Below are 22,854 nucleotides of genomic sequence, written 5' to 3' on the forward strand. Positions count from 1 at the left end.
TCAGGTATCTGTCACTATCTGTGGATTCACTGTGGAACTCCCTGAAGGTAATGCGTGTTCTTTGTATATTAGTATTTATAAAGTGTAGTTTTAGTACTTGACCCTCAGTAGCAGCTCGCTAAGTATTTGTTGAACAAATCAATGATTGGAAACTGTTGTTAGGCCTCAGTTAGCTTGGAATAGGTTACTTAGTAATTTGCCTCTTGGGATATGCAGAGCCAAGGTAGTGATCTGTGTCTAAATGGACTAGATTTCTTGTTTGTATATGTGAACTGTGAAAACCAAGGTGCATAATCTATAAACCAACTTAAGTTGATCTCTGGGATAAGAAGACCCTAAAAATGTTCTACTACTCCTGATAGAGATAGTGGTAGAGATGAGGAACCATTAATCGCAATTATGGATGTTAAAATGAAGATGTGAATCATGGTGCTATGGAAAAATTAATGTAAGTATTTCCCATTCATGGGACTTCCTTGGCACTCCAGTGGTTAAGACTATGCTTCTACTTTCGGGGGCGTGGGTTCAGTCTTTGGTCTGGGAACTAAGATTCTGTATGCATGTGGGATGGCCAAAATATATAAATTAAAGATAAATATATATTTCCCATGCAGCTATTATTACTCAGGAACAATTTATTATTATTTACTATTCAGGAATAATAAAATTAGGAGGACATGTTCAAGTCTTTTTGTTTTTAAAAAATGTGATCAAGGAAGAAAAGAAAGATACCAAGGAATTGTGTGTGTGTGGTGGGGGAGTGTGTCTGGTTAATAATTCTTCCTGACATTTATACATTTATATAAATTGTGTGAATTTCCAATAAGTGAAAAGCAGCCATTGTTATTGTTTATCTAATCTTTTTATTGCAGGTTCTCCAAACATGAGCGTGCCTTAGGGAAAGCTAGAGGAACATGGTAGCCATATGAAAAAACAAACGGCATGTAGAGCTTGAGCAGAGTTCAGAAGAACATTGTTCCCGGCTGCAGGGATTTCTTGTTTAATTTCTCAGTAGTGGGAGCTAATTGTTTCTTCTAATTCCCAAGTCCTTATAGCAGGGGTCCCCAACCTCCGGGATCCAGTGCCTGATGATCTAAGGAGAAGCTGATGTAACAATAATAGAAATAAAAGTACACAATAAATGTGCATGCTAAGTCACGTCGGACTTCCCTGGTGGCTCAGACGGTAAAGCGTCTGTCTACAATGCGGGAGACCTGGGTTCAATCCCTGGGTCGGGAAAATTCCCTGGAGAAGGAAATGGCAACCCATTCCAGTACTCTTGCCTGGAAAATCCAATGGACGGAGGAGCTTGGTGCAGGCTACTGTCCATAGGGTTGCAAAGAGTCGGGCATGACTGAGCAACTTCACTTTCACTTCCAAGTCATGTCAGTCAGTCAGTCCTCCAGGGGATATTTCCAATCCAGGGACTGAACCCATGTCTCTTACGTCTCCTGCATTGGCAGGTGGGTTTTTACCACTAGTGCCGCCTGGTAGGCTGCAGTCCATGGGGTCGCTAGGAGTCGGACACGACTGAGCGACTTCCCTTTCACTTTTCACTTTCATGCATTGGAGAAGGAAATGGCAACCCACTCCAGTGTTCTTTCCTAGAGAATCCCAGGGACAGGGGAGCCTAGTGGGCTGCCGTCTATGGGGTCGCATAGAGTGAGACACGACTGAAGTGACTTAGCAGCAGAAGCAGCAGCCACCTGGGAAGTCCTCAGTAAATGTAGTGTGCCTGAATCATCCCCAAACCATCCACGCTACCCCAGTCTGTGGAAAAACTGTCTTTTACCAAAGTGCTCCCTGGTGCCAAAAAAGTTGGGGACTGCTGCCTTATAGGATGGAAGTAGAAATCCACTCCAGTGTTCTTGCCTGGGAAACCCCATGGACCCAGGATCCTGGTGGGCTACAGTCCATGAGGTTGCAAAGAGTCAAACATGATTGAGCACACCAGATAGGGAAGGAACTTCCGGGAGAAGGGATAGCATGGGCCAAGGTGCAGAGGTGTGAAACAGTATGTGTGGTTTGAGGCACGGGAGTATAAAGCTTACAAAAGGGGAGTGTTTAGAAGGGAGACTGGAGAAGTAGTTAGGGGGCAGATCGTAAACACCATCCCAGATTCAGGCACTTGAACTGAAAATTGAAGTTTACTGGAAGCTAGTAGACATTCAATACAAGTGTATGCTGTAGGCACATTTGATTTATTTTAGAAGTTAATGTAAATGGGCTTGAGAGCCGTGAGTCTAGAGGCAGGAAGCACAGTTTGGTGACACTATAATAGTCTAGATGTGATCTGACAATAGTCTAGATGTAATGTGGCCAGACACTAACCCAGTGGCTGGCACTTTTTGTCTGTGTGTTTGTCTTCCTTCTTGGCTGTGAAGTTCTTGGTAATAAGGATGTGTTATCTTCATCTTTATTTCCCCAGTGCCTACTGCCATACCTGACATGCAGTAAATTAATATAGCAGAAAAAAGTTTCTAAAAGTAGTATTCTCTTAATTACTCTATTGGACTATGAGAGTATCTTATATTGTGTGAACATTTAAAATTCTTTATGAAGATAACATTTTTTTTTTGGTGTTAGAATTGCTACAGTGATTTAATTGCAAGTTTCAATCATGAATATATATATATATATATATATATATGATATGAATTAGGCAATTTACTCTAATGTTGGCCTTCAAAATAACAATGATCCAGTATTTCTCTCTGAGCCAAGCATGCATTTGAGGTTTTTTTCCCCCCTAGCTAGTGGCAATAAATGTATACAAATTAATTCATATTTTTCATTCCATTCCTGTTGTGTAAAGTAACATGCATCAGCAGTTTGAGCAAGTAGAACATGTTAAATTCAGACTTGCCTATGGATTAGCTCTTTCCCCACCTTGGGTTGAAATCTCACGTGAGTTCCATAGTTTTTTCATTCATTTTTGTACAGTAAAGGAAGTACTCTAGTCATATATAGTCACAATAACAAGCCTATTTCAGTAATGAACTCCCAGTTTCATGTAAAGTTCCAAGCGCCTCTCATCCCCATTGTGGTCCTGCTGCCATCCTGCCATCCTCCACCAGCTCTGGAGTTTCGCCCTTGCTTGTTGGGGCGGGAGGGAGCAAGGTGGGCCATGTGTGGGGCAACAACATCAGGCTTGCCTTGTGGTGTGAATATGGCTGACCTGTGGACACTCTTGTGAGCTCCTCAGAGGCTCTCTCACTAGAGCCATCCAATCACCTCTCTTCTGCTCAAATGCTTTAACTGCTCCTCAACTTTAACATCAATTCAGACCCTGTAGCTTCTCTATGGTGGCTTCCCTGGTGGCTCAGTCAGTCAAGAATCCACCTGCAATGCAGGAGACTTAGGTTGGATCCCTGGGTCGGCAAGATCCCTGGAGTAGGAGATGGCAACCCACTGCAGTATCCTTGCCTGGAGAATCCCATGGACAGAGGCGCCTGGTGGGCTATAGTCCATGGGGTTGCAGAGTTGGAGGCGACTGAGCAACTAATACTTTCACAGTTTCTCGATGCTCAGGTTACCTCATCCCTAGAAAGAAAGAAAGAAGAGAAAGTGAAGTTGCTCAGTCGTGTCTGACTCTTTGCGACCCCATGGACTGTAGCCTGCCAGGCTCCTCCATCCGTGGGATTTTCCAGGCAAGAATACTGGAGTGGGTTGCCATCTCCTTCTCCAGGAATCTTCCCGACCCAGGGATCGAATCCGGGTCTCCTGCATTCCTAGAAAACTCCTTCCAAAAGAGCCCCTTCGCCAGCTTCCATCTATACCCCCACCTTGGGTTAGAAGAACCACAGAACTCTACCTTGTCATCAGGAATGCTGCTGGCTCCAAGTACAGCTGGTCTCTTCGCTCTGCTGCGGAGGAGACCGTTCTGGTGCTACTGTCTTTTGCCTGACCTTTTCCAAAAGTGGACCGAGCACTTGTCTTCTCTGTCCTCCCAACTTTAAGGAATAAACAGCAACCTGTCTGAGAGGGGCTCTCAAAGCCTCTCTCATGGGTGAGGGAGATGGAATATTGTGGCAGCCCCCAGCGACTTTCTCCAGAGAAGTTCTTTCCTTTCTTTCAGTCACCCTCAATTTCACCTCGTTGAGACCTTGAGGGTAGCTAAGTTACCAAGTGGTTGTAGTCCACTTCCTTTCAAGTCTTGTATAGGAGAGATAGCACCTCATTTTAGATGGGGGAACATGCTACCTATTGTTTTGTTCTTAGTTTACGGCAGGTCTCCTCCAAAATTTAGAAGGGATCCCTCCCTAATACCTGTTACACAAGCAACTGTGAGATATGTGTAAAACATGGCTGTTAACCAGAATAAAGCTAATTTGTTTATGGAGATTTAAATGCTTAAACTTGGCACACAATAGGCAAACAATATTGCACATCATTTAAGAAATGTAGAATCACATAGAAACCAATAAGTAAATTCATTCAACCAAAAAATCCTTACCATCTCCTAAATACTGGGATTATCCTAGGTGCCTGATGTGCAAAAATGTTGCATATGGTACTTTTCCTTATGGAACTAATCATCTAGTGAGAGAATCATCTGTTAAAATATGTCCCCAAGTAATCACAATATAATTTAACATCATAGTAGAGGGATCTGTAGAGATGTAAGGGGGCCCAGAACACAGAGTATTTGAATTTAAGACAGTCTTCCCATTTGCAACAACATGAATGGACCCAGAGATTGTCATACCCAGTGAAGTAAGTCAGAAAATATTGTATGACATCGCTTACATGCAGAATCTAGTCAAAGGGTATAAAGACTTATCTACAAAATGGAAATAGAGTAACAGATGTAGAAAACAAATTTATGGTTACCTGGGGATAAGGGAAGGAAGGGATAAATTGGGAGACTGAGACTAACATATATACACTACTATATATAAAAGAGATAGCTAATAAGGACCGACTGTATACCATAGGGAACTCTACTCAATACTCTTTAATGGTCTATATTGGGAAAGAATCTAAAAAAGAGAGGACATATGTATATATATGGAGAAGACAATGGCACCCCACTCCAGTACTCTTGCCTGGAAAATCCCACGGACGGAGGAGCCTGGTAGACTGCAGTCCATGGGGTCACTGAGGGTTGGACACGACTGAGCGACGTCACTTTCACTTTTCACTTTCATGCATTGGAGAAGGAAATGGCAACCCACTCCAGTGTTCTTGCCTGGAGAATCCCAGGGACGGGGGAGCCTGGTGGGCTGCTGTCTATGCGGTCGCACAGAGTCGGACATGACTGAAGTGACTCAGCAGCAGCAGGTATATATAACCGATTGTCTACCACAGAAACTAACACAAAATTATAAATCAATAATAAAAAAAAAAAGGCTTCACAAGGGACATTTAAACTGGATCTTGAAGGGAGATAGGGATTCTCTGGGGAGAAAGGAGGAAAGGGCATTCCAGATGCACACTGGTTGTGTAAAAGTAGAAAGGGAGCGTTCGGATGCTGTGGTGTGGGGACAATGAAGCAGCTGGTACATAGGCTGGTGCGATTGTGAGATACAAACTTAGTGATTGGAAAGACTTCGTTTTATACCAGAGTTTTGGCTTCTCCCCAAAGATATTCAGTTCAGTTCAGTTGCTCAGTCGTGTCCGACTCTTTGCGACCCCATGAACCGCAGCACGCCAGGCCTCTGTCCATCACCAACTCCTAGAGTTCACCCAAACTCATGTGCCTTGAGTTGGTGATGCCATCCAACCATCTCATCCTCTGTTGTCCCCTTCTCCTCCTGCCTTCAATCTTTCCCAGCATCAGGGTCTTTTCAAATGAGTCAGCTCTTCGCATCAGGTGGCCAAAGTATTGGAGTTTCAGCTTCAACATCAGTCCTTCCAATGAATATTCCAGACTGATTTCCTTTAGGATAGACTGGTTTGATCTCCTTGCAGTCCAACGGACTCTCAAGAGTCTTCTCCAACACCACAGTTCAAAAGCATCAATTCTTTGGTGCTCAGCTTTCTTTATAGTCCAACTCTCACATCAGTACATGACTACTGGAAAAACCATAGCCTTGACTAGAGGGACCTTTGTGGACAAAGTAATGTCTCTGCTTTTTAATATGCTCTCTAGTTTGGTCATAACTTTCCTTCCAAGGAGTGTTTTAATTTCATGGCTGCAATGACCATCTGCAGTGATTTTGGGGCCCCCAAAATTAAGTCAGCCACTGTTTCCACTTTTCCCCCATCTGTTTGCCATGGAGTGATGGGACCAGATGCCATGGTCTTAGTTTTATGAATGTTGAACTTTAAGCCAACTTTTTCACTCTCCTCTTTCACTTTCATCAAGAGGCTCTTTAGTTCTTCTTCATTTTCTGCCATAAGGAAGGTGCCATCTGCATATCTGAGGTTATTGATATTTCTCCCAGCAGTCTTGATTCCCGCTTGTGCTTCTTCCAGCCCAGCGTTTCTGCATAGAAGTTAAATAAACAGGGTGACAATATACAGCCCTGACGTACTCCTTTTCCTATTTGGAACCAGTCTATTGTTCCATGTGAAGTTTTAGCTCTTGCTTCCTGACCTACATACAGGTTTCTCCAGAGGCAGGTCAGGTGGTCTGGTATTCCCATCTCTTTCAGAATTTTCCACAGTTTATTGTGATCCACACAGTCAAAGCCTTTGGCATAGTCAATAAAGCAGAAATAGTTTTTCTGGAACTCTCTTGCTTTTCCAATGCTCCATTGGATGTTGGCAATTTGATCTCTGGTTCCTCTGCCTTTTCTAAAACCAGCTTGAACATCTGGAAGTTCACGGTTCATGTATTGCTGAAGCCTGGCTTGGAGAATTTTGAGCATTACTTTACTAGCGTGTGAGAGAAGTTACAATTATTGTTTTGCCTTTCAAGTGTTTATTTAAAAATATTACACACATACTGTATTTCAGTATGTGCAGAAGTGAGCATGTACATACTGGTTTCTCCTTTTCCTTTTATATTGAGTCCTCCCTCTCATTGTTCTGTCTCCTCTCTATCTTCTCCCCCTTCCTAAATCACCTCTTTCCTTCCCAACTCATGTTTACACTTATTTTGTATCCTTTTTCTTTCTCCTTGATTATATAACCATATTCAAATATGTGTGAATATATATATATATAGTACCCATACACACAGCTTTTTTGGGCCATTGTTTGCTTTATGAAAGAATACTTTACATATTTTTCCATGTCTTGCTTTTCTTACTCAGCTACTCTTAGAAGAAATGACTCCCAAGTCCATAGGGTGAGCTCATGGTAGAGACTGATGTGACGAGAATATCTTTTATCAGAGATACCATGTTGGAGTGAACAATGAGCTAGAAAGCGGGTAGGACCTAGAGGAGGGAGGCAAATTGGTAAATAAGCAGGTAAATGATGGGGCCTGAGCTATGCATTCAGTTTTGGCAAGGACATATTCTTAGCACATGTGCGTTAGCCAGTGAGTCATGTCCGACTCTGTGACCCCGTGGACTGTAGCCCGCCAGGCTCTTCTGTCCATGGGATTTCCCAGGCAAGAATACTGGAGTGGGTTGCCATTCCCTTCTCCAGGGGATCTTCCAGACCCAGGGATTGAACCTGGGTCTCCTGCATTACAGGCAGATTCTTTAGCATCTGAGCCACCAGGGAAGCCATACAAGCTTCAAATAAGTAATGAATTGCCATATACATATCTCAATAAAATGCCAGTGGCCACCATTACCTAATTCTAAAATTTTGACAGTAGATACTCTTGAGTGTGCAGCTTAGAGAAGCATAGGCTCAAAACATTTACCACTAGCTCAGGTGGAGTTTTTAGAAAGATGTATTATTAAGTCACGTAAATCCATGCTTCTCTTCTTTCTCCTTTATTCTGTACACTTTCCTGTAAACTATCCTTAATCTCAAACTTGTTTTGAAACTCAAGTGGCTAAATCCACTGGTGGTTTACTTTAGAATGCATGCCAACATTGTCTTTGAATAAAACAACATTTTCCACCTTCCAGTCACACTATAATCTTTCCTTAGGTTGCTCAGTATTGGGTGTGATTACACTACTTTTATCCATATTGCAATCAATGCAATCATGTAACACATTACTAATGCCAACCAGCGTGGTCTTAGCATATTATAGTATAAATTTTCACAGGTTTTTTATATTTGAAAATGTCTTTCCAACATCCAAACTGGGTAAATATTTCGTTGGAACATTCGATATATAATTACCAATCCTGTGAAACAGTTCTGGTTATCTGCAAATGTATGTCCCATTTATTTGTAATCATGATAAAGATAACATGACCTCCTTTAGCCTCCTGAACCCTGGTGTAGTTAGTAATTTATTACAAAGCACAAAGTAGCTAGATTCTGATAATGTAATTGTTTTAAAAATACTTTAAAATGTAAATATTTCAAAAAAATACAAAGAATATTTCAAAAATACAAAGAATGGACTTGGGAGTCATTTCTTCTAAGAGTAGCTGAGTAAGCTACTTTGTATTTTCCATAATGAACAATTAAAAAAAAATTTTCATATTTAGTTACTATTAACCACCAGTATCAGTCTTGTACTGGTTCCCATGGGAAACCTCTATCATGAATTTGGTATATGTCTTTCTAGTTCATTTTTATTTTATATACATATATGTATTATGGATAATTTATAAGTGTTTAAAAATGTTTAATGTTAGTTGTATCACTACTGTATTTATAATTTTTACTTTCTGTTTTCACTTGGTGTTATTTTTTTTTACAATTTCTCAGTATAATTAAATCTATTTTATTAGCATCAGCAGTACTGCAGGAATTGTGCCTGTGGATTATGCATGTTTGTGTCTCCACTGACAAATATTCTAAAGTTGTCCTTGGTCAGTATTATGGCCTGAAAGTTTGTGTCCTCTCCCACCCCAAAATTGTGTGTTGAAGCTCTAACCCCCAAAGTGATGATATGAGAAGGTAGGGCCTTTGGAGGTAATTAGGTTTAGATTAAACATGAGGGTAGGGCCTTCATGATGGGATTAGTCCCCTTATAAGAAGAGGGAGAGACCCAGGAGCTCTTGCTTTCTGCTGGAGAACAGAGACGAGGTCATGTGATTACTCAGCAAGCTGGTGACAGTCTATAAACCCGAAAAGGGCCCTCACCAAGAACTGCAGCATGCTATCTCATTTTTTCACCAGCTTTATTGAAGTTTGATTCACATATAGCATTGTATAATTTTAAGGTGTGTGCCATGTTGACTTGATACACTTATATACAGCAAAATGATTACCACAGTTGGATTAGTAACTCTATCTCCTTACATAAAAATGGTATGCATTATTGTTTACATCTGCATTTTCTTCATTACTTATGAATATTTATGTATTTATTTATGTTGATGGATTTATATATATGGATTTAAAATCTCAATCTTAATCTGAACTGATGCTGTAAGAGAAAGTGAAAGTTACTAGAGAACGAATCCACAAATTTGGCAATACTATCATTTATCCTCATAACACTTAAATTACTCAAGTTGCTAGAAAGTAAGTATTATTAAGACAAATCTTACAGTCAGGATTTATCACAGCAGTAGTATTTCAGAGCTCAACTTGGGGCAAAGAAGCTGTATTTAAGGCAGAATTTGGTCATGAAATAGCAAAATCATAATCAATTTTATAGGCAGTGGGGAGAATGTAAAGGCATAAAAGCAGATTAACTTCTTTTCTTTCCAGCAATTTGTTTGAATTTATATAAGTTTTTGATCCATCATACCTTCCAAATGTGAATAACTCTTGGTTTGGTTTTAAAGGAGGATTAAAACAAGAATGCAAAATACCAGTATTAGGTGGCAACTGAGCACATTTGCATGACACTTTTGCTTTCCTGCTTGCCACATAAGTGATTGAAACATGGACTGGAAAAAAGTGACCGTGTTAAAAATAGTCTGCATTCTATATAGAGTGCCTTGGGTGTAGAGAAATAGGGTATGGTTTGAAATGGTAATTTAAACTGCACCTTAAATAATAGTTAATTTTCCTTTTAAATGAAACTTTTGTTTTAAGAGAAAAAAATTTTTTAACTCCCTTGAAATAAAGAGAGCCTGGGGAGAATATAGGAAGTGCAGGGTGGTCCTTATGAAAGAATGGATCACTGTAAAATGAAATGGGACCTGTTTTTTTAGGTAAGTTGCAAAATAGTTTGGATTTGTAAGACAGAGTATCTCTCCCATAACCTTGGTGGTGATATTGCTGATTTTTTAAAAATTGATTTTGAGTTCTGGTGAGGTATCATGAAGAGAAAGAAGGGAAGGAAGGATGGTTGGGAAAAAGGAAGGAATCAATCAGTCTGTCAGTCGTGGGAGTTTTGGCAATGGAATGACCTGGTCAGAGTCCTCCTGCCATTAATTTTTTAGGATGTCACTTGAACAGCTCAAGTTTTGTTTTCTTCATATAACAAATAGAGATAACATTATACATCTTATAGAGTTCCCACGAAAATGAAGTGAGGGACTTTATGAGTTGAATACTTTATGCCTGCCGCACGCAGTAGCTCATTCCCTTACAAATTTCCCATCTTTAGGTGTTTAAAAATATTTTTTCCATGTCTATAGAATTAAACTATTTTTCATTGATTACATTATTTTACACAAACTCTGGTGCCATATCTAACTGGCCCCACTAGTGTTCACTCAAGTCATTAATAAAACTTTCTTGCAGAATATGTTTCATTCTATACAATTTAAAATTGACAGCATTCCTCCAGTGTACTTCCAGAATTTTAGTCTAATGAAATCTCCCTTGTAAAGAAGGTTTTGCTAACCCTATACATTTGGGAAATGCTGCACTCCATCCTGTTTCCTCTTTCCTCCAGTAAAGGAAGTTTTTAAAATTTATGTGTTTTCTTACTTTATTTGGCCATGGAAATTCTTTTTAGGTAGCTTCCATTTATAGTCCATGGAATATATTTTGTGACATGTTTGTGTAATTGATCTGCTTCACCAACCCTATATGCAAATATAGTCATGTATCTTTTCATTAAAAAATTCTTTGAAGGCTTGATTTGCTATTAGTAGCAGGAACTTGCTTGTATTAGATCAACATCTCCATCACTCCCCATCCTATCCGCACTCTCTCAAGTCGTCTAAGAACTCTGATATTTACTCAGTCCTAAAGGAGGGTTTTATTTTTCTGAATACAGAGCAGAGAGTGAACCGCAATCCACATTTTCCTTTGCTGAAGTGTGGCTTTGTACAAACCCACAGAAGATGATCCACATGCCTCTCTTTGCTAGCCCCGACATTGATCACTGGTGCACTGTACTAGGACCTTAATGTTAGAATGCCATTTTATAATAATTTCTCAGTCACTGACCCATCAAGCATAAAACAATTTAGAGTGTCTGACTCCAGAGTCAGCCTTGCTGGCTCTCATAGGCTCTCATATCAGAATCTCTAGCTCAGACTCCCCTTGCCTTCTTAGTGAGTTCCTGCTTGGTGACTTCATGTTCTTTTGGATCAGGAGACTATGGACAGAATCAGCTTAGTCTATTTTAACAGTTTTTCTAACCTCAAATTTGGGTAATAGGTGATGAGTCTTTGTAACTTTCTTCCCTGAAGGCCCAGGGTCTCCCTTTTCAGATTGGTTGAACCCATCCCCAGGGCTCTGAATATCAAAGAATAGCAGTGAGAAGTAGACTCCTTAAGTTAGACCAAGATCATAGTATTTTTTAAAAGTAATTGATGTTTGGCTGTGCTGGGTCTTCATTGCTTTATGAGGGCTTTCTCTAGTTGCGGCAAATGGGGGCTACTCTTTGTTGTAGCATTCAGGCTCCTCACTGCAGTGGCTTCTCTGGTTGGGGAGCACAGGCTCTAGAGTGTGCGAGCTTCAGCAGTGGCTGCACACGGGCCCCGTAGTTGTCTCGCGGGCTGTGGAGCTCAGGCTTAGTAGTGGTGCAGGGGATTGTTGTTCCACAGCATGTGGAATCTTCCAGGATCAGGGATTGACCCCATGTCCCCTGTATTGGGTAAGTGGATTGTTACCCACTGTACCACCAGGAAGTTCAAGGTCATAGTATTTTAATTTTCCCTTGGACATCAGTTTCTTCTTACACTGTATTTTCATAATTAGGAGGGGCCATTCAGCTGATTCAACAGCTGTCTCCTGAGTGTTAACCCCATACCAGGAACTGTCCCAAGACTGGGATATAGCAGTACACACTTAAGATAATGTTTCTGCTCTCTTGGAGCTTATGTTCTAAAGTAGAAAAAAACAAGCAAATAATGTACAGGAGTTAATGATGAATCCTAGGAAGGAAGGATTAGGGATACAGAGAGGGGATTGGGCATTATTTTGTATATTAGTAGAATGACCAATGAAGCCTTCACAGCTAGAGCTGCATTTGAGCACAGATCTTGAGGAAGTGATGGATCAGCCACAGAAACATTTTGAGGAAGCCTCTTCTAGGGAGAGGAAAATATAATTGCAATGAGGGAAGGGTGCTTGGAATAGTTGAGGAGTAGCTAGAAGTCTAGTTTTACTTGGTCAGAATTAGTAAAAGAATGATAGGTGATGAAATCAGAGAATTTGTGGGATGGGTAGAAGGAGATGATTTAGAGTCATGTATGCTGTTGCTCAGATGGTGAAGAATCCACCTGCAATGCAGGAGACCCAGGTTCATTTCCTGGGTCGGTAAGGGAATGGCAAAAGGGAATGACAGTGGAGAAGGGAATGGCAACCCACTCCAGTATTCTTGCCTGGAGAATTCCATGCACAGAGGAGTCTGGTGGGATACAGTCCATGGGGTTGCAAAGAGGAGGACACAACTGAGTGACCAACACACAACAACTCACAAATGCTATGATAAGACTTTGGTCTCATTCTGAGTGATATGGGAAGCCAATGGATGGCTGTTAACAAAGTTTTGACATGATTCAGTTTATGCTTTATAAATATTATTGGATACTGTATGGAGAATAGTCTGCTAGAGTGGCATGGTTAGAAACACAGAAACACATTTAGGAAGCTTTAGAATAGAAGTAAGATAGGTGACAGATGACAGTGATTTCAACTAGGGAGTTAGAAACATTAAGAAGTAGTTCGTTAGGCATATGTGTTGAAGGTAGAGCTTTTGGGACTTATTGATGGGTTGAATGTGGGGTATGAAAGAAAGAGAATCTATTATGACAGTAAATTTTATATGACAGTAAATTCAAATGGTTGAAATCATGGACATGCCATTTATTGAAATTAAAAAGACTGGAAAAAGTTGTAGGTTTTGAGGGTTGAAGTGGAATCAAGAGTTTGCATTTGGGCAAGTTAAATTTGAGAGGTCTTTCAGCTATCAGGGCAAACATGTTAAATAAGAACTGTATATATGACTCTGGAGTCAAGGGGGAGATTAGTGCTAGTGATTAAAATTTGAATAATTTCACATAGATGATATTTAAAGCCAATGGTCTTGGGTGAGATTACCTAGATGGTGAGTGTTAATAGAAAATGGAAGCAAAGAGCCTTGACGAATGCCCTAGAACATTCCAGTGATTCAAGTTTCAAAAGATAAGTAGATACCAATGAGAAAGGAAGAGGAAAACGGATAAGTGGTGTCCCAAGAGTCAGATAAAGTCAGATAAAGAAACCATACTGACCACTGACTTTGACAACATGAGATCATTGATAAGAATAAAAACAATTACAGTTTTAGAGGTGTATGACAAGAAATAATGGAAAGTGAAATCAGGAAGTGGAGACTTCCTTTTCAGGAAGATTCATGTAAAGGAAGTAGACAAACGAGGACAGAGCTGGAGGGAGCTATGGGTTCACGGTATTAGTTTTCAAGTTGATAGATATCATGGATAATTGTATGTGTATGGGAAGAATTTAGTGTAAATTGATGGTGTAGCGGAAATTGTACCTTAAACAGATGATAACCTAACCTTAAATAGATGAGAAAAGATGATACAGTACAAAAATAGATGGATTGGCATTAGATGGAATTTATACCCCCATTTAGGGTATGGGTGGAAGTCAGAGTGTGTGCTCAGTCGCTTCAGTCGTGTCTGACTCTTTGTGAGTCATGGATTGTAGCCCTCCAGGCTCTTTTGTCCATGAAGGATTCTCCAGGCAAGAATACTGGAGTGGGTTGCCATTTCCTTCTCCAGGGAATCTTCCTGACCCAGGGAAGTCAGAGTACGAGTATACAGAAAGGTAGGGGGATGTATTATACTGAGAGATGCCTTCACTCAGTAACTCATTCATTCATTTATTTAACTTAACAAATATTTAATACATGTCTATATCTGAAGCACTCTTTCCAGGTGTTGGGGATGTAGTATGACAATAGTCATTACAAATTCTGCAGCAAATAAAGGAAATAAACACATAAATTATATAATATGGTATATTGTACAAAAGACATGGATGAATTCGAACTTAAAACTCTTTTTCATTGTATGTGTAAATTAATTTGTAGGCATGTATTTTTGTTATGACTATTGTTTTCATCTGTTTTTGAGATAAACATGTTAATTAGGGAAAAATTACAGCAAACATGTGGCAACCACAGCATTGCCCAGTTAACATTCAGTCCATGATGACAAACTCACAAATGGCCTCCTTCATCCTGTACTCCCTAGTATCACAGGACACGACTGGATCTCAGAGAGAAGCTGAAGCTTTATGTTTGTTTTCAGTTCAGAAGTGAAATGAAGAATCTGTAAAAAGTAGGAACAGTTTAGGAGAACCAGGGACCGACTTTCAAAATAGCAAGTATGAGGTTTTTGACATGACTACTGTCTGATTTTTTCCCCCCACTTTTTAATATCTTTAAATAAAGATTTGTTTGGATTAAAAATGAAAATGAAAAATAATGAAAAATGAAAATATGTACATTTGTGAGGTTGGACTACCCAGTGAAAAATTAGGCAAATTGAGAAACTTTATGGAACAGAAATATGTCTAAGTCAAGAGCCAGAATCTGGGAATTTGTATCCAACTGTTCTGTTCCTAATCTCTTCAATTCGTTGAGCCTTACTTTCCCTGTCTAAACAACCTAAGTAAAGGTGTCTGCCTCATCTAATTCAAAAGGCTGTTAACTTCTTTTAACCACAAAGATCAGAGTATTATGCACATTTAAAACGATATGAGGGAGTTGAATCTTAGGTCAAACAGCTTGTCTAAGATCACATAGCACATACGTTAACACAAATATTGAACCTAGCCTTCTCTGATTTTGAAATCTAAGCTATTAGCATGTTCTGCAGTATCCAACAAGCACAGACACTCAACTGAGATCAAGAGGCCTTGAAAATACTTGGTAAATAGCTTTATTCTCACGTCTGCTTTCACGTTCACTGTTGGTTGGTTTCAGACGAGTGGTAAAAAAAAAATCTCTTCAAATAATCTAACCAGGCGACTAGTATTTCATTCTCCTTTGGAAACTGCCTTGCCTTGCTTTGAATTGCTTCATTCACCTGCTTTGCAGGCCACATGTAATGGGGGACTAACATCCAACGATTGGTTACTAATTTCCCGTAAGTTAAATGGGAAAGCTGAGTAATAAGCATTTTTCCCCTCTTTTCTGATTATACAAACATCTATGGGTTATGCTGGGTATAAGTTAGGGCACAGCAGTGCACTTAAAGTTTGAAAATATGCATTTACAAATTAGCTTGCTGCCAAAGTTGCTTGTATTTGTAACACATCTAATGCTCTTCTGCTCAGCAGCAATGTTACAGATGAACTTGAAAGACAGCAGTAGTATTTTTATGCAAATATGCCATGAAATGTCTTTGCTAAATAAGCAGTTCTTTCTGTAGCAAGGTTTATTTGCACTGATAATAATTTAGAAGCGTCCCCGATGACAACCTTTTGAGCCATATTAGTTAAATGATAGAACATTTACAGTGTTAAATCTACAGCAATATATTATAATGGGAAAAATGCCTGAGCAGCAGGGAGCCTTTAATACAGAACTCCATGGGCCACTTAAATAGTGTAATCTGGCTTTCAAGTGGAGCATTCTAAAGAATCTCTATGAACCTTGCTTTGGAGTTTCAGAGAATTGGAATGATATTGAGGACAAAGCTCTGTTCTGGATCTACCTGTCATTGAAACGCTCATGCTGCTCTTCTACAAAGCCAGGTGGGATCATTTTTCTAGGAAACATCAATTACTTCTGCTTTTGCTCAGAAATGGCACAGTTATTTTTAGATATATTTTCCACCAGTCTACAAAGTATTACAATTGCCATAACATATTGGGTAGTATCATAATGGAGTAAGGATCCCTGAGCAAAATATGCCTCCCCATAATATTCCCTTACTTATCTTTGAAAACCAGCAGGATTCTATGTTTTATAACTCCTGGTACAACTAGCAAGGTGTCAATATGGATGGCAAATGAATGCATTAGAATTTTACAGATTTCCAATATACTTAAATTCACATTTTTTTTTCCTTTGAGGGTCAGTTTGTGGAATTTATGATCTGAAATAGTCTTATTTGAATAAAATGAACCAGGTTCTTCTAGGGGCTAATCAAATCCTGGATAGTAAATGAGCTACCTTTGGAAGTTGCATTAACACAGCAGTAGCTTAATAAATTATACTCTGCTGATTTGACTTCCACTGGTATTTAATTTACAACTGGAGATGATCCTGGTGTATGGAGAATCTAGCTTATCATGAACTAGTTGCTTTTTCTGATGCACTACATATATCCAGCCAAGAGATTCAAAATCTAGTTTTGTGAAAAATGTAAACAGAGTTTCGTGAGGGCAAACTCTTGACTGAAGAATTAATACCTAGGGTCATGACATCTTTTGTGTCTTGGAATATCTCTTCAATTTGCCTTCCATGATAATGTCTATGATACACGGAAAATGAGTTGTTGAGTCATTTTAGCCTCTTAAAGAAAAATTTCTCGAGTGGTTCCTTCAGCTGTCTTCCATATACTGGGTACAATTTCAGACCGTATACTGTAATAAGAAGAAAAGCATTTTGGTCTCTTATTTATGTACAAACTCTATGGAGGCATGGGTCAGCAGTGGCCTTCCTTGGGGACAGGGACCCTGGCAGCCTCAGTCCTGGGAGGTGCAGTGTATGGCATAAGTCCTCTTGGAGGAGGTTGCCGTTAGCCCTACCATAGAGTCTAATAGCCCTACCATAGAGCCACAGGTGGGCAACCCACAAACTGGAGAACAAATGATAAATTACAGTCTTTGAGATTCATCTGTCCGCCCATCTATACTTTCAGTCCCTACCAATCAATTAATCAATGTATTGTTTTATTCATTAAATCAATAAAGAGCTCGCACTCTAATATTTTTATAGTTTCCTAGGCTTTGAAAATAGTCAAGCTAGAAGAGACATAGACCGTAAAAACTACCAAATCTCGTCTTCAGTGGAGATCTTTGCTAATAGTAACTTGCCTTAGTCAGCTAGACTTAGCCAGCTATGCCTGCTGAATGCCTAGCTAAGGTGGGCATTGAGTTACTGTTCTACCCTAAAGATTCCTGTTGGAAAGCTTCTGTAGGTACTCTGCCTTTGTATGTGGTTGAGTACACTGTCCCTAACCTTTGGATAAACAGAAGATTTTGGTTTCCAAGATGTCAGTATTTCAGCTTTTTAGTACATACATATCCTTTCTTTCTGAAAACTGTAGAACTTATGTTTGGAATTCAACACCAACAAACAAGGATAGCGTTTTCATGTCACACTGAAAATAACACTCACATACTTTGGCAGAGAGATGGTGACATTTAAGTCACTTTTTATTAGTCTTTTTAGTATGAGCCTTCTAACCTCTGTACCTAACTCACCCTGACTCTCTTGGTGTCTGCGTTTTTAATAGGAAAAGACACTTACAATAAATGTAAACTTAAGTCTAATTCTCCAACTTAAGTTGTGAATTGAATTAAATTAAGTGTATGGATGCAATTTATTATATCTACTCACTTATACACTTCAGCTCACTGAGTGGGGGATTTTAAAGTCTTTTCAGTTTTATTTAAGTGCACCAGGATACATGAGTCAGAGGTCTGAATCCAAGATTCTAAAGATGGTGCCAGGAGAAAGCAAATGTTGATATCAATTGCCCTTTAATTTCTGGAGGAGACAGTTTTCCTTTTAGCTGAGGTGAAGCAGCTTATGTTCACTAATGGGTCTGGTTTAGACCCTTCGAGAGATGTTTATTATCATTGTCTGGACTTAGGAAATGATTTGAGACTGTTGATTTCAGAGCACCATCAAGTTCCCATGCTGCAGAGTAACATCTGATCATTTGATGTGGTTGTTTTAGGCAAAGGACAAATAAAGTGGAAGAAAAAAAGATTTTATTTCATCTACCCATTTAATGTGTGAACTTCAACTTGCAGTGTACTTTACTCTTCAAGCTCTCATATGGAACTGTGTTCCTTCACTATGAAGGATCTTTACAAAAGCTTTTGAAATTCAGGTGAGCCGAGCAGGGGTATTCCTTAATTTGCAAGTTGGTTGAACATATACTGAGTGAGAATCATGGAAGTAATTTGGATATTTTATATGTTTTTAATTAAGGGGACTTCTTCATAGATGCAGATGTCCCAAGCCAGCTGGTAGAGTGTACAGTGGTGGATTTCTGCATTCCGCCTGAAACTTCATGTGTCAGTTTGTGGCAAAACTCCAGGGTATCCACCAAAAATGTTTAGCAATTGACTGCTTCTGGAGGCCAAGTAATTTTCCAGAAGATTAATACTTCAAACATCTAAAATTGAAATGAAGATCTTATTTCTTTTAGCCGTTGATTTTCAAAGGCCCGTTCTTTCTGACTCTGGGTAATTTTTCAGTAGTGAAGAAGACTTACATGGAAGTCTATAGAAGATTTACACATAATCTTTAAAAAGCTGGGCCATATAGAAACATGATCATTTGCATTTTTTATTTTGTGAAAGCTTAACGCTTAAATTATTCTTCTTCAGAGACAAGGGCTTTGGGATTTATGATTTTTTTTTTCTTTCCTTGAAAACTTGAAACACACACTTGTTTTTAGCATATAGCTTCTAAGGTATTGAAGAACACACCAGTACATTAAAGCAAATGTGTGTCAAATCCCCAGGGAAAACAGATGTCATGCATGCAGTATTTCCTTCAGACATTTGAAATCCAGCATCATTGTTTTTCAATCGGTTTTCTAAGTAAATGGAACAATGGGGAGTATACGTAAATGCTTCTATGTTAGAATTTAAGAAATATTTCAACTGGAGAAGCTCAAAGTTTGCTTTTGATAAATCAAGATACCAAGAGCTTAAAATTAGGAAACCCAGAATTGCAAGTGTATATATTTCCACTGGTTATTCCACAGCTCTGTTTTCCCACTGATTTTCATAATCTGTTCTGGCGTATAAGCCGGAAGCACATCTCTCAGTCAAGTACATCATTTTTAGAACATTTTAAACAATATGCTCAGATGTGAAAGGTCATAAACTTAATGTGGCTTTTCTAATCTTATTCTACTCTTAAGTAAAATTTATTAGTTTTTATCCTAAATCAAGAAGGCTTGGCAGTCAGCAATAAATCTGGACCTTTGAAAGGTCCAGTATAAGAAAATCATTCATAGTATATTTACAGAAGTGTGTTAGCACGTGTATATATGTGTCAGTCCTATGTGAATGTAGAATTTAGCATTTGTTGGAAAAAAATTATGAATGACCATGCGGAGGTAGATATACAACTTCTCTAGCCTCATTTAAATTAAGATATCAAAACCCTTTACCTTGTAGGCTCATTTCCATCGGGTTTGAGCAGAGAGAACGAAGACTAAAAGAGAAATATGAACTGGCTGTCTGCCCGCAGGGGAGCTTGGCATAGGTCTTACTGTCTTGAGTCAGTCCCACGTGCTACCTACCAAGCTGTAACCACATCTCCTGACCCAGTTGTGCTGTTTCCATGACTGTGCTTACTTTCTCAGGTGTCACTTAGTTCAGCTTGCTGTGAGGGGGTCCTGCCACAAACCCCAGGCCACTCGGCTATAAGCTTACCTCTCGTATAACACTTACCATTCCTCTTCCAGTCTGTCCTGTTGAGCATAAGCTATTGCATGCTTCCCATGCATGGCTTCCTGTGTATAAACATGAGGCAGCAATACATCTGAGACTGTGATGCTCTCCTAAGTATAACATTTTGATTCCTTGAGGGCTGGTTGTAGTTTAGTCACCAAGTTGTGTCCCATTGTTTGTGACCCCATGGACTGCAGCATGCCAGGCCTCCCTGTCCCTCTCCAACTCCCAGAGTTTGCCCGAGTTCATGTACATTGAACTGGTGATGCCATCCAACCATCTCATCTTTTGTCATCCTTTTCTCCCTCTGCCTTCAATCTTGCCCAGCATTAGGGTCTTTTCCAATGAGTTGGCTCTTTGCATCAGGTGGCCAAAGTACTGGAGCTTCAGCTTCAGCATCAGTGCTTCCAATAAGTATTCAGGGTTGATTTCCCTTAGGATTGACTGGTTTGAACACCTTGAGAGCTGGATCTACAGCTTAATGAGTGTTCCCAGGCTTGGCTCAACATAATTTCACCTTATGTAACTTCCCATGTTAGCCATCCATTGAACTCCCAGCATGCCTTCTGGCAAAGCTGCACAGGTGTGATAAAACACACATGAAATAAGAAAACTTATAAACATTTGGCTTCCAAAGAAAAATTATTGCTAGGGTTATTGGGATCATTATTCCTCTATCAAGCCTGTGTTCTGTGTATCAAGTTTAGTTGAGACATACTGCTCAGAAAGCCTTTTGGTAATGAACATTTGCTCTCCACTCTTTGGGCACTGGAAAGATCAAGTGATGGGTGAGAAGCAGGTGTTTTTCTAGTAGCAGGAAAAAAAATCAACTAGTAAGTATTTCATGATGTAACATCTCTAATTAAAACAGCAGAGATTTTAACAAGTTTTGCTCTTTTTCTCTCTCAAGGCAAGTCAGGTGTTATTTAGTCTAAAATGCCTAGATCGCGTGTCTTCTACATATCTCTTTTCTGGCCAAACACCGGCTTGATAACTAATTATTTTTCATTATTAACCTGCTTACATTGTAGCAGATTGACTTATGTTTTAAGGTGCTAATAGTACTTATTAATGGTTTGTTTTTGTTTTGGATATATACAAAAGAGTGAATCATCTGATGCTATAAAATTATTTCCTTTTAATATAAAATGCTAGTAATCAGCACATTTATTTAAGTGGAGATTCAGTCCTTTCACTGTAGACATTTATGATATTTTATATTATATGTAAAAATGAAAACCTAGCAAAAATGAAAAAGAATATCCTGTGATAAATGAAAGGTATTTTTTGAAATCCATTTATATGGTTCTTTGCCAAAAAAAAGGAAAATACAAGTTGAGGGATAATGCTTTTATTTCAGCAAAACTGATCACTTTTTTTGTGGAAATAAATTATATAAAATATACTTATAATTTAGGATCGTGTGTTTGATGTCTCTGAAATGGTCTACTGGACAATATTCAGTTAACTTGAGTCCTCAAACTTGCTGTCAGATGAGGATTGAAAACAAGTTATTTATTGCCTTTTTTTTTCCTCCCTGCAGAGGTTTTAGAAATTTATCACTAATGCTGGAAAGTGGGAATATATGCTCTTTGAAGGCAATGTCTTCTTTATAAGAGTGGACAAAAGTGGCTCAGGTAACATAAGAGCCCAAAGAGCAATCCCTTAGAATTCAAAAGTTGGCTTGTGCTTGAAAAGTTTATGATGCTTTTTACAAGAGTCAGTTTAGTGTTGGAATTTCATGTTAACCTTGTGTATGTTCTCCCTGTCACTGATTGATGTTGGGGATCTGACATATTGCAGAGAGATGTAATTTATGGACTCCCTTGGCATTCTGATGGTTTTTAATTCCTGTTCATTATTTGTGAATTCTATCCTCCTTTAACTTGTCTATAAATTCTTACTCTCTGTATAGTTGCCTGTGTAGGGTAGAGAACGTCTTGTGTGAGTTGGTGTTGTGATTCTTCATACTGGTGGTTGCGAGTGATTTTCATATTCTAGGAGAATCAGATCAGAAAAGGTGAGTTTATTTGGTCAAAGCAGTAGATGTCCTTTCTCTCAAGTGTTCCAAACCCTCCCCTGTTCCCAGACACCAGAAGTTAAACAGGCTTAATCTAAGTGGCAAGAAAGATGGGAAGCATGCCTAGCCATTATCCAGTTGTTTCTCTCTTTCATGTGACCTCTAGTTCTACTCAGTTTCCCATAGTTCTTTGTACAGAAGTCTATTTTACTTTATATAAATTTTTTTAACCGCCAATACTGCTTACTTTAATTCTTTCCTTAAGGATATCCTAGACAAACAATGGAAACTCCCCTTTAATTTTCCTCTGAAGTCCCTATACTTGCATACAGTGACATTGGAGGATGGCCCAGCTTGACTGAGGAAGGCTTTCGAAGGGGCTTTTGTGTGGTGCAAGGGCTGGCATAAAGAGTGGGGAGGACAAAGTGAACCAAATTCTCTATTTTCCTTTTTATCTATTCTTGCTCCTCCTTGATGATCTTTGCTGCCTGGTTTCATCTGCAGAGCAGCCAGACACCCATCCCTGCAGATGTGTTCATGTTTGGGGTTGGGCTTGGAGGAGGAGGGGAGGGTATCAAATGAGAGAAAGTGAGTGAAAGGAGGACTTTTTAATATGCAGATTGTTTGAACACCATCACACTAGCCTGTTTTACTGGCCTCTCCCTGGAGAAGGAAATGGCAACCCAGTCCAGGATTCTTGCCTGGGAAATCTCTTGGATAGAGGAGCCTGGAGGGCTGCAGTCCATGGGGTCGCAAGAGTTGGACACGACTTAGTGACTAAACCACCACCAGCTACCAAATTCTCTGGTCAATAAGTATATCAAGGAAAGCAGTTTAACAATTTAACCTGCATA

This window comes from Bos mutus, chromosome 7, assembly GCF_027580195.1.
Source record: "Bos mutus isolate GX-2022 chromosome 7, NWIPB_WYAK_1.1, whole genome shotgun sequence".
Lineage (NCBI taxonomy): Eukaryota > Metazoa > Chordata > Mammalia > Artiodactyla > Bovidae > Bos > Bos mutus.